Source organism: Condylura cristata, unplaced genomic scaffold (genome assembly GCF_000260355.1).
Source record: "Condylura cristata isolate star-nosed mole 26May11 unplaced genomic scaffold, ConCri1.0 scaffold00034, whole genome shotgun sequence".
Classification (NCBI taxonomy): Eukaryota; Metazoa; Chordata; class Mammalia; order Eulipotyphla; family Talpidae; genus Condylura; species Condylura cristata.
Genome location: NW_004567135.1, coordinates 14,652,649 through 14,665,773, shown reverse-complemented (window position 1 = coordinate 14,665,773; position 13,125 = coordinate 14,652,649).

The window sequence follows — 13,125 nt, the reverse complement described above, 5'->3', positions numbered from 1 at the left end:
CGTGAAGTGTTTGACCCATCTTTGCTTCTAGGTATTTTATGGTTTCCGTTCTTATGTCTAGGTCTTTAATCCACTTCGAGTTGATTTTTGTGTCTCTCTCCTGTTTTTATTCCAAACAGTTGTGTAGAGTGATTTTTTTGGTGCTATACCACCAAACTCAATAGTGTCCAGTCACTCTTTTTAATTAACCCAGTCACTCGGCTAAAACAGGATGTCATTTCTTGGTTGTTACATAAATTAATCCATTTGTGATAGGTTAGTATTGCTTTAAATGGTGGAGCTTCTACTGGTCTTTTTATTCCTTCAGCCTTCTGAGCAGACTTGGCTGTGATAGAGTGGTGGTGAAGGTCCAGGCATCACAGCTACAGTTTTCACTTGGGAACCCCAGTGCCAGATCCCTAGCATCACCTCTTCTCTTGGTTTTGGCAAAGAAGGAAACATGTCAGGGCCTCCCAGGGGCTAAAGTCTCAGCACTGTCAAGCTATCGCCAGCCACTGTAGCACCATTTTGAGTTAGATCCCTGGCCAGGGAGCTGACCGCATGGCACAGCAGACCTCTCCTGTCTCGCCCGCTGCTCCACTCAGCAGTGGATTCCAGTCAATCTGCCTGTTCTGCTCCCCACTCTGCCTCTGGTGAATCCTCTCATCCCCTGCACCTCTGGTCTACACCCAGGTTCTTGTGTACATAAATAAAAACAAATCTTAAAAAGAAGCTTTTGCAAATAAGAGTTGACATCGCCTTGCTGTAGTTGCTGCTAGACAAGAATGCTGTGTGGCTTCTGATCGCATGTGATGGACAGAATGAGAACAGCTTCCTGGGTCATTAAGCACAAGCTTCACAATGCCATGAACAAATGGGCACTAAATAGAATTTGCTGGAGAGCTAAGTTGTGTACTTCAGTCTTTGCATGTGTGGACCAACTTTTTTCCTGTGAGGCTCCTGTGGTTGGCTCACTTGGTGCAGACTTTGTACACCTTTAATATAAAGGTATATGAAGATATAAAGAACCAGGTTGGCTCCAAGATAAGGGACACTGAGGTTTAACCAAAGGCAGCCCTTCTGTTTCCCTGCAAGGGTATTTAAGAGGACAGTAATCATGGAGCTTGTTGAAAGAGAGTTGTATGGATGGATGGCTGCTCATGGTGTTACAGGGTAGCCCAGAGTGGACTGGGCTGTCTGTCTGTGGGGCCTCATCCACGCACTCACAGTTCAGTTATACTGCAGGTACATACAAAGGGGTCAATAACGGGTTTACTTACAAAAGAGGAAAGGAATAAGAAACAACCCAGGGACAGAGAACGGGATACAAAGTAACTGGAATACCTTAGGGCTAGGCTAACTGAACACACCGAGTCAGGCGGTCCAGAGAGCCGTTTTCCTGAGCCAGGGAGTGAGAGACGCAACAGCGCCCTGCTTATGCCCCAAATGTCCCAGAATTCCTTTTAGCTCAGCCCTTGGGTCTTCGCAGTTCTCTCCCTGGTACTGCTGGGAGCTGTAGTTTCCAATCGTTGGAGTAGGTGGTGGAGTCCATAAGACTCTGCAGAGTTCCTTTAGGACATCCTTCCCCTTAACAATGGAATAGAAGATTAAGTGGGCTTAATTTGTTAAATAAAATTTTTTACGAACAAACAAAATAAATAAAATCAAGATGATGCTGATGAACCATGTACTTGCCATGCTGACTGATTTCAGTTTTCTTCAAGCTATTCCAGAGGGAGGCACCATAGCAGGTCTGGTGTTTATCAGACATTTCTTTTTAAAGATTTATTTATTTATTTATGCGTACAGAACTGGGGTACAGGCTAGAGGTGCAGAGGCAGTAAGAGGATTCACCAGAGACAGAGTGGGAAGCAGAACAGGCAGGTTGACAAAGTACACTGCTGAGGGGAGCAGTGGTGGGTCAGGAGAGGTCTGCCACGCCATGTGGGTCCCTCCTTAGCTGGGGATTGAACTCGTGCTGAAGCACAGCACCCAGCTTCGGAAAGCTGCGTTTTAACCCGATACTGTACCACCAGGGAAGGCCTATCGGACATATTTCAAGCTTCCTGGTACATTTCTCCAGATCGAGGCCTGGGCTCAGAAAGAAGATCATTTTAAGCAGAGTATATTTACACATGCTCATGTTTTCTGGTGCAGTTGATAATGTGTGTGTTTATCTCCTCATTTATCACCATCACTTCAAAAAAAGACAGTGTCCAAATGTCTTTTTAGGATGATTTCATTATTACAAATACATGAATTACAGACACATACATACATGTACATATACACAGGGAAATTATACCAAAACTATTAACAGTGGTTAACTCAATTGAGCGGGATCATAAGAACTTTTGCTGTAATAAATATACATATGTGTGTATAAAATATGTGTGTGTGTGTATATAGAGACTTTAAATAGCATTATGCTTTGTTTCATAGTAAAAAATAATGAAAACTGTTTTGTGTGTGTATGTGTCCTGTTACTGTTGCTCACATCTAGCTGGCTTCAACACATTACTTCTCTCTGTGCCTTATTTATTCATTTGTAAAGTGGAGGTGCTGGAGATACCTACCTCATAAAATTCTTTATAAGATTAAATATCCTAGGCAAAACCCCTCAGACAGTCCCTCAAACACACTGACCCTCCAATAAATATTAGCTGTTACTATTTTTTTGTGAACGTACTGGCTGGCTACCTTCCCATCATTACATTTTGTCTCCTGGAGTACCCACCTGTTCTGATTTCAACCACATTTACTGATGATTCGCAGATCCAAGTCCTTATTCTTGATGGCTAATTTATCCCAACTTTGTCTCAAGGCAATTCAATCTGGATTCTCCTATAAGTTTTACTTAAGTCACCTTAGACAAGTCCTTGCTTTCATGTCCCCTCTCAATTTTTAAAAAAATAATATAATAGCTTATTTTTACATCATTTTGTGCATTTCCCCGTCTCTGTTGAAAACTTTTTTTTTTTAAAGATTTATTTATTTTTGCATACAGAACTGGGGTACAGACCAGAAGTGTAGGGGCAGTGAAAGGATTCACCAGAGACAGAGTGGAGAGCAGAACAGGCTGACCAACAAAGGGCAGCAGCAGGTGGGTCAGGAGAGGTCTGCTGCACCATGTGGGTCACCTCCAGGGCAGGGATGGAACTCATGCTGAAGTGGTTTTAGCTTCTTAGTGCTGTGTTTTAACCCGCTGTGCCACCAGGGAGGGCCCATGAAAACTGTTTTTAAGTACAGATCTGATTACATAACAGATGTGCTCCAAACTCTTCAATGATTTGCTGCCTACAGAATACAATTCATTTTGATTAGTGCAGCACTCAAGGCCTTAACACAATCACTGTAACATCTACCCTCCTTATTCATTGCTATTGAATATGTTGCGCAAACAACCTCTTTATTGTGATTCTTCCAGTGTTGCCATAACAGCTGCTCCACCTTCAAGGCCCAGCTAAAATGTCCCTGCACTTTCAATCTTCTTAATTCTCAAAAAGCAATTACGCCCTCCTGAACGCGGATGTACAGTTTTTTAAAAAAAATATTTCTTACTTATTTATGAATACAATACAAGAACTGGAGAATAGGCCAGAGGTGTGGAGGGTGAGAGGATTCACCACAGAGTGGGGAGCAGGACAGGCGAATTCACTGAAACACACTGCTGAGGGGAGCAGCAGGCTAGGCAGGAGAGGTCTGCTGTGCCCAACTTCCATGCTGGGGATTGAACTCATGCAGCAGTGACTGGCAATAGTTTGATAGTGCTGAGACTTTAACCTCTGCTACCAGGGAGGTCGTCTTATACACAGTTTTAAATTTTTTTTTTTTTACAATTTTATCATAGGATAATCCTTAATCTTGCTATGAATTCTAGTGGAGTGCACACATTAATTCCTTAGTTTCTCTTTCTAACACTAAACAATTGGTTTTAGAAACAAAATGTTGCAGTTATGAGGGGGAGAAAGACAACAGGCAACCTCACTACAACTTATTAGTCTCAGAGATAGAAGCCTTGGTGACTTACTGAACTCATAAACTTAAACAGTGATGCCACAAAAAATTGTGTCTGCACATACTGATGTACTACTTATATCAGAGTTCTGATAAAGGGTGGCCCAGGAACTGGAAATACACAACTTCCGGAATTGCATGAAGGACGTGAGAGAAAGATACAACAACCCACATGAGGAAGGGGTGTGGTAGTGTCTGGGAAGGCTTCCTCTTTGAGAAGGTAAGTGTAGAAAGACATGCCGGCTTCGTCATAGCTGGCCTGACAAAATAGGAGGGGGGTAGGAGAAAAGTAATGTTACAGGTTGAGGGGACAGTGTGTTAAAAGGTTTAAAGAACAGAATGGTGTGTGTTTGTGATCCTGCAAACATTTCTGCATAGCTGAAGTGTAGAGGTCCAGGGGGTGAGAAGCAGTGAGAAAGTAATCAAGGATCATATCACAAAAGGTCTACATGCTATGTTAAGGAGTTTAGAATTTATTTTGAGTAATGTAGAGCACTTGTAGGTTAATCACAGTGATAAAATGATCAAGATTGGATTTTATAAAAATGATTGGATTTTATAAAAATCATTTATAATTAGGAGTTCTTCATACATATATAATAAACTTGAACTGAGAGACTGGCAGTGGGGTCAGTGTATCAGGCATCAAAGGGACTTAAAATATACATCAAATGTAAACTACTTTCAAATATATTTATTTGAGAGGCAAACCTTTTGAATTTTGACTTTGTCTAAACTGCATATGGGAAAAATAGGCATAGAAATAGCTGTGACAAAGCAGAAAAAAATAATGCAGATCCTGATCTTGGGGTATTGGTTCTACAAACATTAATTGGCCAATTACTGTATACCAGGCCCTTTCGGCAGTTCTCTGCATACAGCCAAAGGGAGTTCTCTCTCATAGTTTAAAATAACTGCCAAACTTCCAGATACAGGCAACTTGACCATGGAGAAGAGCCTTTCTGAGGTTTGGTGACCTCCTAGTAGAAGAAAATCTTTCAGCTGATCTGTTCATTTCTCAAATCAGATGACATATCCTGTCAGAGGATCAATTGTTGACTAAGTTGGCTTTTGCTGCTTTTCAGCATTCTAGACCTCAATTTTATTGGTTTTAGAAGAATAACCAATGTGTCTCTTCGCTACAAAAAGTCTGTGTGGGCTGAGCCTCCCTGTCTTCCTCCCATGTTGGAATGGACTACTCTAGGCCTATCTCAGTGTTCACCAGGGAAATTTCCCCATGTCTCGGGCATGTTTATTTTCATCTCCAGTCATTCCATATCACATTCTCTCTCCTGCATGGTTTTTATCACCGCCACTCTGGAGCCACAGATAACACTTTATAACCTAAGAACAAAAGGTATTTGGAATGTTGGGTACTCAGACAAGCAGTGTGTGGCGGGGAGCCGAGGCAGAAAAGGGGAAAGGTGAGGCAGGCTGATACCTGGCAGTCAACACAGGCACCCACACCTACAAGGTCCTCTCAGTACCTAGAGTCGCTGGTTCTCACTTAAGACTGAGAGACAGGTCCTAGAAATTCTAAGAACTAAGATCATCTCTAAGGTTCTTTCCAGTTTTAAAAATTTCACCAATGTATCTATCCACAAAGTTGATCTGCAAAGAGAACTAAATAATTTCTAAAAAATATTTATTTATGTATGCATATGAGGACTGGGGTACAGGCCAGAGGTGCAGGAGGTTAAGATTCACCAGAGACAGAGTGGCTGGGGGTTGAACACATGCTGCAGTAGCTGCGGATAGCTTCATAGTGCTGCGCTTTAACCTGTTACATCACCAGGGAGGGCTCTAAATAAATAATCTTTAATTAAAGTGAGGATGAGGATTTGAGACTCGAAATGAAAGAATTCTTAGTATTGATGAAACATTAGAAAAGGGAAGCTGTAAAAATCTATAACTCGGGCCCTCTCTGGTGGCGCAGCGGGTTAAAGCACTGCACTAAGAAGCAACAGCCACTTCAGCATGAGTTCGATCCCTGACCTGGAGGTGACCACATGGCGTGGCAGACCTCTCCTGACCCGCCTGCTGCTCCCCTCAGCAGTGTACTTCATCAGTCAGCCTGTTCTGCTCCCCACTCTGTCTCTGGTGAATCCTCTCACCACCCCCGCACCTCTGGCCTTTACCCCAGTTCTGTATGCATAAATAAATAAATCTTAAAAAAAATCTATAACTCAAATCGATGGGTTTAATCCTATAATAGTTGCATTAAAAAAAAAAGAACTGGCAGCTTCATAAGTTGGAAACAATTTATTGTATAAAGTGAAAATCCTGTTACAAACTAACTTTGGCTGAGTTATGCTTTAAGGTTTAGATCTATCAAGGAGTGATAAATGTTGAGAGGAGTACTAAAAAATGTTCAAGTTCTTCGGAAACTGTGAAGCAGCAAGCTGTTCCACTGCTGAGTACCATGTAGCACAGGAAGTGGGGATTCCTGAAACCCAGATCATACATTAGCTCATCTCAGGCTGATTTTCTTCAAAAGCACTTCTCCTTATATGTAGCTTAGGAAATCAGCCAGAGTCATTTGTCCAGTAAAAGGACTTCATCATTTTCCAGGGTAAGCTCTCAACTTCCATTCCAGACATTAGGCAACTTTATGTATATCCTCTTTTTCTTTTTTAGATTTATTTTTATTTGTTTATGCATACAATAACTGGGATATAGGCCAGAGGTGGGGGTGTTAGTGAGAGGATTCTCCAGAGACGGAGTGGGAAACAGAACAGCAGATCTGAAATACACAGCTGAAGGGAGCAGGCGGTGAGTTAGGAGAGGTCTGCTGTGCCATGTGGTTTAGCTCCTGGAAGGGATGGAACTCAGTGGCTGGCTATAGCTTGACACACTGAGTCTTAACTCCTGTGCCACCAGAGTGGTCCTTATCTACATCTTCTTAAGAGAGTTGTGTCCATTTCAATTCTTGTATGTTTTCTGATGACCCACCCCCTTTGTCCCCCAAATGGCCATATCAGCAATGTTGGGACTATAAGAAGTCTAAAACAGGTCATGTAATAGATCACAGCTTTCAGATTCTCCATGTCAGGTCTGCTGCCTTCCTCATGATGTTCCTTCCTCCAGTGTTCAGTTTTTTGGGGGTAGGTCGAGACTGACATTTATTTATTTATTTAAAGATTTATTTATTTATGCATACAGAATGGGGGTGCAGGCCAGAGGTGCAGGGGCGGTGAGAGGATTCACCAGAGGCAGAGTGGGGAGCAGAACAGGCATCTTGACAAAGTACATTGCTGGGGGAGCAGTGGGGGAGACAGGCCAGGCGAGGTCTGCTGCGCCAAGTGGATCACCTCTGGGCTCAGGACCCAACTGCACTGAAGCGCTGTGGCTCACCACTAGCTTGCAGTGCTGCGCTTTAACCCCTTGTGCCACTGGGGAGGACCCAAGACTGAAATTTAGTCTGCAGTCCACGAAGGGCCCTGCACTTCAGCGAGAATGAAGGCACCTTTTTTTTTTTTCTTTTTGCAAGAGATACTGACCCTAGGAAACCTGTCCATTCTGCTTTTTCCCAGATGGACAACTTTTCCTAATTTACACTGAGGTCTCTGAAAAGGGCAGCAACAGCTCTGAGGGCATTAGGAAACTAGAGGGCATAAATTAGTTCCCTGGAAGCTACTTGAACATAAAAGAAATGTTATTTTAGATGTCAATTTTATAAAAGCTCGAAGGGGGTAGTTTTTCATGATTATTTTGGGAGTCAACAAAGTTTCCCCAAATGGCTATTCTCCCTCTTGCAACGTCACCCTGGTCCTCAGTCCCCATCCAAGTCTCACATTAGATGCACCTATGATAGATGCTTAAGTTTTAGCCTGTCTTTTGGGTCATAGAAGCCAGGAAGGGAGCCCCAGGGACACACTGCCACCTGGTGGCCAGTTGCTAAGTGCTCCAGCAACAAGAGGAAGCTCTTAGCAACGCAGCTAAGGCGGATTGGCGAGAACCAGTCTTGGCCCAACAGTCAGCCACTCCTCTGTGGTGGTAGCATTTTCCCTGGCTGCCATTATCTTTCTAAATCTACTTCTCTCAAAATCCTTTCCACCAGTGAAATTGCTAGATGACATGGTAACTCTATTTTTAAATTTTTGAGGAACCTCCATATTGTTATAGCAGCTACACCAACGGAGACCCATTTTCTCCACATTCTTGCCAACACGTGTCATTTCTTGTCTTTCTGCTAATAGTCATTCTAACAGGTGTGAAGTGACGTCTCATTATGGTTTGCTCATTTTTAAAATGTTTTTGCCCATTTTTAAAATTGAGCCATTTATCCTTTCATTATCAAGTTACAGTAGTCTGTTAAGCATTCTAGATGCAAGTCCCTTATTACATGCATGCTTCGTCGAAATTATCTCCAGTTCTGTGGGCTGTCCTTTCACTTGCTTGGTGACATCCTTGCAAGCAAAACAGTTTTAGTTTTTTGTTTTTTTTTTTAAGAGTTTTTTATGAATACAAGAACTGGGGTACAAAGCAGAGGTGCAGGAGTGGGGTGAGAGGATTCACCAGAGACAGTGAGGAGCAGAACAGGCAGATTGACTGAAGTACACTGCTGAGGGGAGAAGTATGTGTATGGGGGGGGGAACAAGAGAGGTCTGCTGGGTCGTGTGGGTAGCTCCCTGGCCAGGGGATCGAACTGGTGCTGGAATGGCTGCTGATAGTTTCATTGTGCTGAGACAACCCAGGGAGGTTGTCCACTTCTAGGGTCTTTTACAGAGTAAACAAGTTTTCATTTTGGTGAAGCCTAACTATCTTTTTTTCTGTGGCTTCTGCTTTTGATGCCTCCGCCTGTTTTTGTAAATTAACTTTCACTGTAATGCAATCAGGCCTGTTTGTTACAATGTCTATGGCAGCTTTAACTTAGAAGAGCAGGTAGAGTAGGGGGAGACAGACCATAGGGTCACAAAATCTAACGTATTTACTGCATGGCTCTTCAAGGAAGTTTCTTGACCTCCTGTTCTAATCTGATAAGACTTTGTACTCCAGGGCCTTTGCATAGGCTGTTCCCTTGATCCAAAGCATTCTTTCTCCAGACCTTGTGACTGGTTTCTGACTTTCTGGTTTCTGCTCAAGTTCACCTTAGAAAGGTCTTCCCTGACCATATTACTAAGAATATGCATCCTTCTCCCTCATTCTACCATTTGTGCCCTTATGTTGCTCTATATTTCCTCAAAGAATGTGAATGTAAGTTCTTTGAGGCAGTCCCTGGTACCAACAGAGCCTCTTAAGAAATATCTGAATGGATAAATGAATCACAGAGAACTACCATATCTTTCTGGAAAAAATAATGCTACTTATCTCCCTGTAAATTATTTGGAGGGGTAATACTTGAATTAAAGAATAATATGTCTTGGTCGTTGTTCATTAGTGATTTATTAGTGATATTTCTGTGTTATTTTACATCCATAGTATTATTCTTTATCATTATTAAACTGGAAAAAAGCAAGTTTGTTTGAAAATCTCTAGATTTGTTTTCTAACTTTGTACTCCTTTCTGATCTCCTCTTGAACCTGAACTGAAATCCAATGGGTAGACAATAATGGAGGTTATATATTTCATACTATCACTAATTCTTCCTGAATTCTCTTGTATTCTGAATCTGTTGCTCTATCTACCAGAAGAATATAGAACAGAAGACTATGTTGCCAGTACTAACAACAACAAACATCTTAAACTTTTACTTATTCTTAATTTCCACCAAAATTCAGAGGTCTTTGTCCTTAAATTTCTGTATTACTGAAATTACTGACATGTTTGCCTGGCATATGATTCTTTTAAATTGACAACGACAGTACATGCTATCTTAATAATGACAAAACTGGGAAAAGAAGCAGCCCAAAATATTGGAGGCAGACTACTCTGATTTTTAAGATGGAAAACAAGTAAAACTTACATAATCAAATCTAATTCTTAAATTAAATAAGTGAGTATGCAGCAGCAGGAGCTTGGTGCGGAGCTGGGGCCACAGGGACACAGCAGCTCTGCTCCTGATCTGTAGAGGAGTGGACATATTGTTAGAGAGCATCACTCTGATTTCTTGCTCTTACAATGCTTCCTCTAATTAGTGTTTTTCCAAAACAGCCTTAACAAGTGTTATGTGAATGTATCACCTCAAGAGAGAGTCTTTAGACTCTCTAAAAGATGCCATAAGAGCAGGCATCCCTGAGTTCTACTTCCCTTAATACCACTATTCAAAAGTTCAGGGCAAAAACCTGGCAGTTTGAAATGCCAACTCTTCAAGAAATGGGTGAATGCTTAATGGAAGTATTTTTAGATGGGATAAACTCTTGGCTGGTAAACCCCTGACATCAGGCAATATGTGACTTAACTGCCCAATCCACTTGCCATTCCAAAGGTTCACCTATTAACAGTTTTGCGGATCTCCTTCTCGACGCTTTACAAATAGCTGGACTGAGTGATGTCTACAAGATCATGTTAAATCATGCACCTTCTACATCGCTCTTTATACCCATGCAGCCATGACCACAAGGAGACTCAAACAAGTTGTGTATGACTTTTCCAAAGGCCTGTTTGCAATGACAATGCTGAACTTGGACTTTTCATCATTCCTATTATTCTCTTAATAATAGTGGAAGTACAAGTTGCCACAATGCCAAATCCTAGTTAATTCTGAACAAGAAGAAAGTAGGGTCTACCAAGATGCCACCATCGCATCTCCCACCACCACTTATGTGGATCACACATTATTATCCAGACAATAAAATTCAAGATGACAGATACTGTGATTATTAGCATAACCATGAAAAAACAGCACTCTGACATAAATTCTTAATACTCACACCCGGTTCGTCGCGCTCCATTTCTCTGCTATACTAAGAATCTCCCTCCAATTCCTCTTCAAAGTGCTGCTTCCTGTAAATTGTAATTGGCTGGTTATTTATTTGCTCTAGCTACTTGACTTCTTGGAGAAAAGAGGCTGACATTATCCCTTGGTCAATGGGCACGCCAATAAGGACTTGTGAAGAAAGTGAAATCTCACATAATTCTAATGACGTCTTACATTAACTCAATTCTGGGAACTTCAACAAAACTCCTTCCACTTCCTCAGTCACCACTGGAAAGTACTTTACAAAACTAAGGGCTGTGGGGAAAAAAGGGAAAACGTTGAATATGTTGAAAACAGAACTTTATATTTTGGGTCCTTGTTCAGTTACCAAGTAACAGTTTCCTCATGAGCAAAATGAGTGGGGATTAGATTCCGTGATCTTGTTGGTAATAAAAGTCAGTGATTTAATGTGACTTACAATATAAAATTGATCACATTTGAAATACGCCACCTCGTAGCATCACCTAAGTGAGCTGCTGTGAGGTGAGAAAGTACGATGCTTTTAGGTCATGTGTATTTAGGAAAACACAATAAAACAAAACCCCACAATTCTTTCAATGCTAATAAATATACTTTTCATTCAAGTTAGGTGCTACAAAGTTATTTGTAATATTAATTTAGATGAACTCTTGAAAACCATAGGAAATTCTGGGTTTTGTCAATGTATTAAACTGGAGCAAAATTAATGGCAGTATTTGTCTTAGGGTTGCTCACTCTACGGTTCTCTCACACTTCCGGAATCAATCATTGAATTCAGCAATGAATGAATGAATGAATGAATGAACGAACGAACAAGCAAATGATTATTTTCTAAGAAAATCCCAACTTTCATCTTGCAGAAGGCTACAAACCTAATCTCATTTCATAGCATTTACACCTTGAAAGATGGTAGGCATCTTTCAAAGCCAACACAGGTCCCTCTCACTCTTTACTTCCCTCTGTCTGGATCATTCTATGGTGACCCCCTATAGGTGCTAGGTCAAAAGACACTTTCTCCAACAGGCCTTCTCAGACCTATCCAGTTCCTCCAATCTAATACAGTAACCCCTTCCTCATTCTCTACTATATATACATTTTTTCCCTAAAATGTATCATTGTCTGGCGTTTCATTACACATCTATGTATTTTCTTGCCAGTGCCTTCCCTAGACTACAAACTCCAGGAGGGCAGCACCTTGGTCCATACAGCATACCCGAAACACCTCGAAGGTTCAGGTCCTAGCAGGTGCTCAGGAAAAGGTTTCTCCAAGGCTTCGAGGCGACTGGGGGATTCTCCAGCACCCCAGGCCCCTTCTTCCGCGGGCCAGCCCACCCCTGAGTAACCACCCAACCACCTCTGCCTGAGCCCAACGCTGGTCCTCCCACCTGGCACAGCGCCGCGCACCCACCACCGGGAGCCGGGAGCCGGCAGCTGCGGTTGGCCGTGCGGCTCGGTTCAACCGTCCATCTCCTCAGTCATCCACGCTTGTCCCGGGCTGCCGCGCTCCGGGGTGACAGCGATGGCGCCACCGCGCTGCCGCCGGCCCGCGGCGCAGCCGTTAGGACCCCCGCGCTGCGACCAGAGCCAAGGATTCTTTTTTTGAACAATCCGTTGAGCTGGCAGAGAAATATTGACTCGGTTTCTCCGGTTCCCGCCGCCAGCCAGACGCCCGGCCCGCGGGCCGAGCAGGGGTTCCGCTCGCGAGTCCTGGTCCCCGCGGGCCCCGGCTGACCCCCACCCGCACCAAATTGACCGGTGGGGCGGCCGCCCCACGTCCCTCCGGGCGCCCCCGCAGGCGTCTTCCGGGCTGGGGCTGGGAATCCTTTACCGGGAAATCGTTCTGGGCTCACGATCCAGAACGCCGCCGCCGCCGTTAAGAGGGTGTTGACATTTCTGCTTTAAGAGATACCCGTCCCCCTCACCGCGTCCTCGCCCCGGAGATGGTGCCCCCAGATATCCCGCGGGGGGCGGGCCTGAGGGGAGGCTGTGAAGGCCAAAGACAGTTTCTCGGAAGTTCTTCGGGACCCAGTAGCTCGTTTTGATGAAAAAAAAAAAAATCATCGTTTTCACCTCCACTTCCGGGAAAGCACTTCAGAGTTTGGGGTAAAGAATAACAAAGGTGGGTCCCCTGCCTCCTGTTGGTGCTGTCTAGGGGAAGGTGTGCAAAAGACAGAACTCAAAGGTGTTTGTTTGGGAGAGACTGTTCTTCTCCCACCTCTCCTTTCCCCAATCTAATTTGGAACCTTCCCGCGACAGCCAGGCACAGTTGGGTTGACAATGACAAGGGTTTT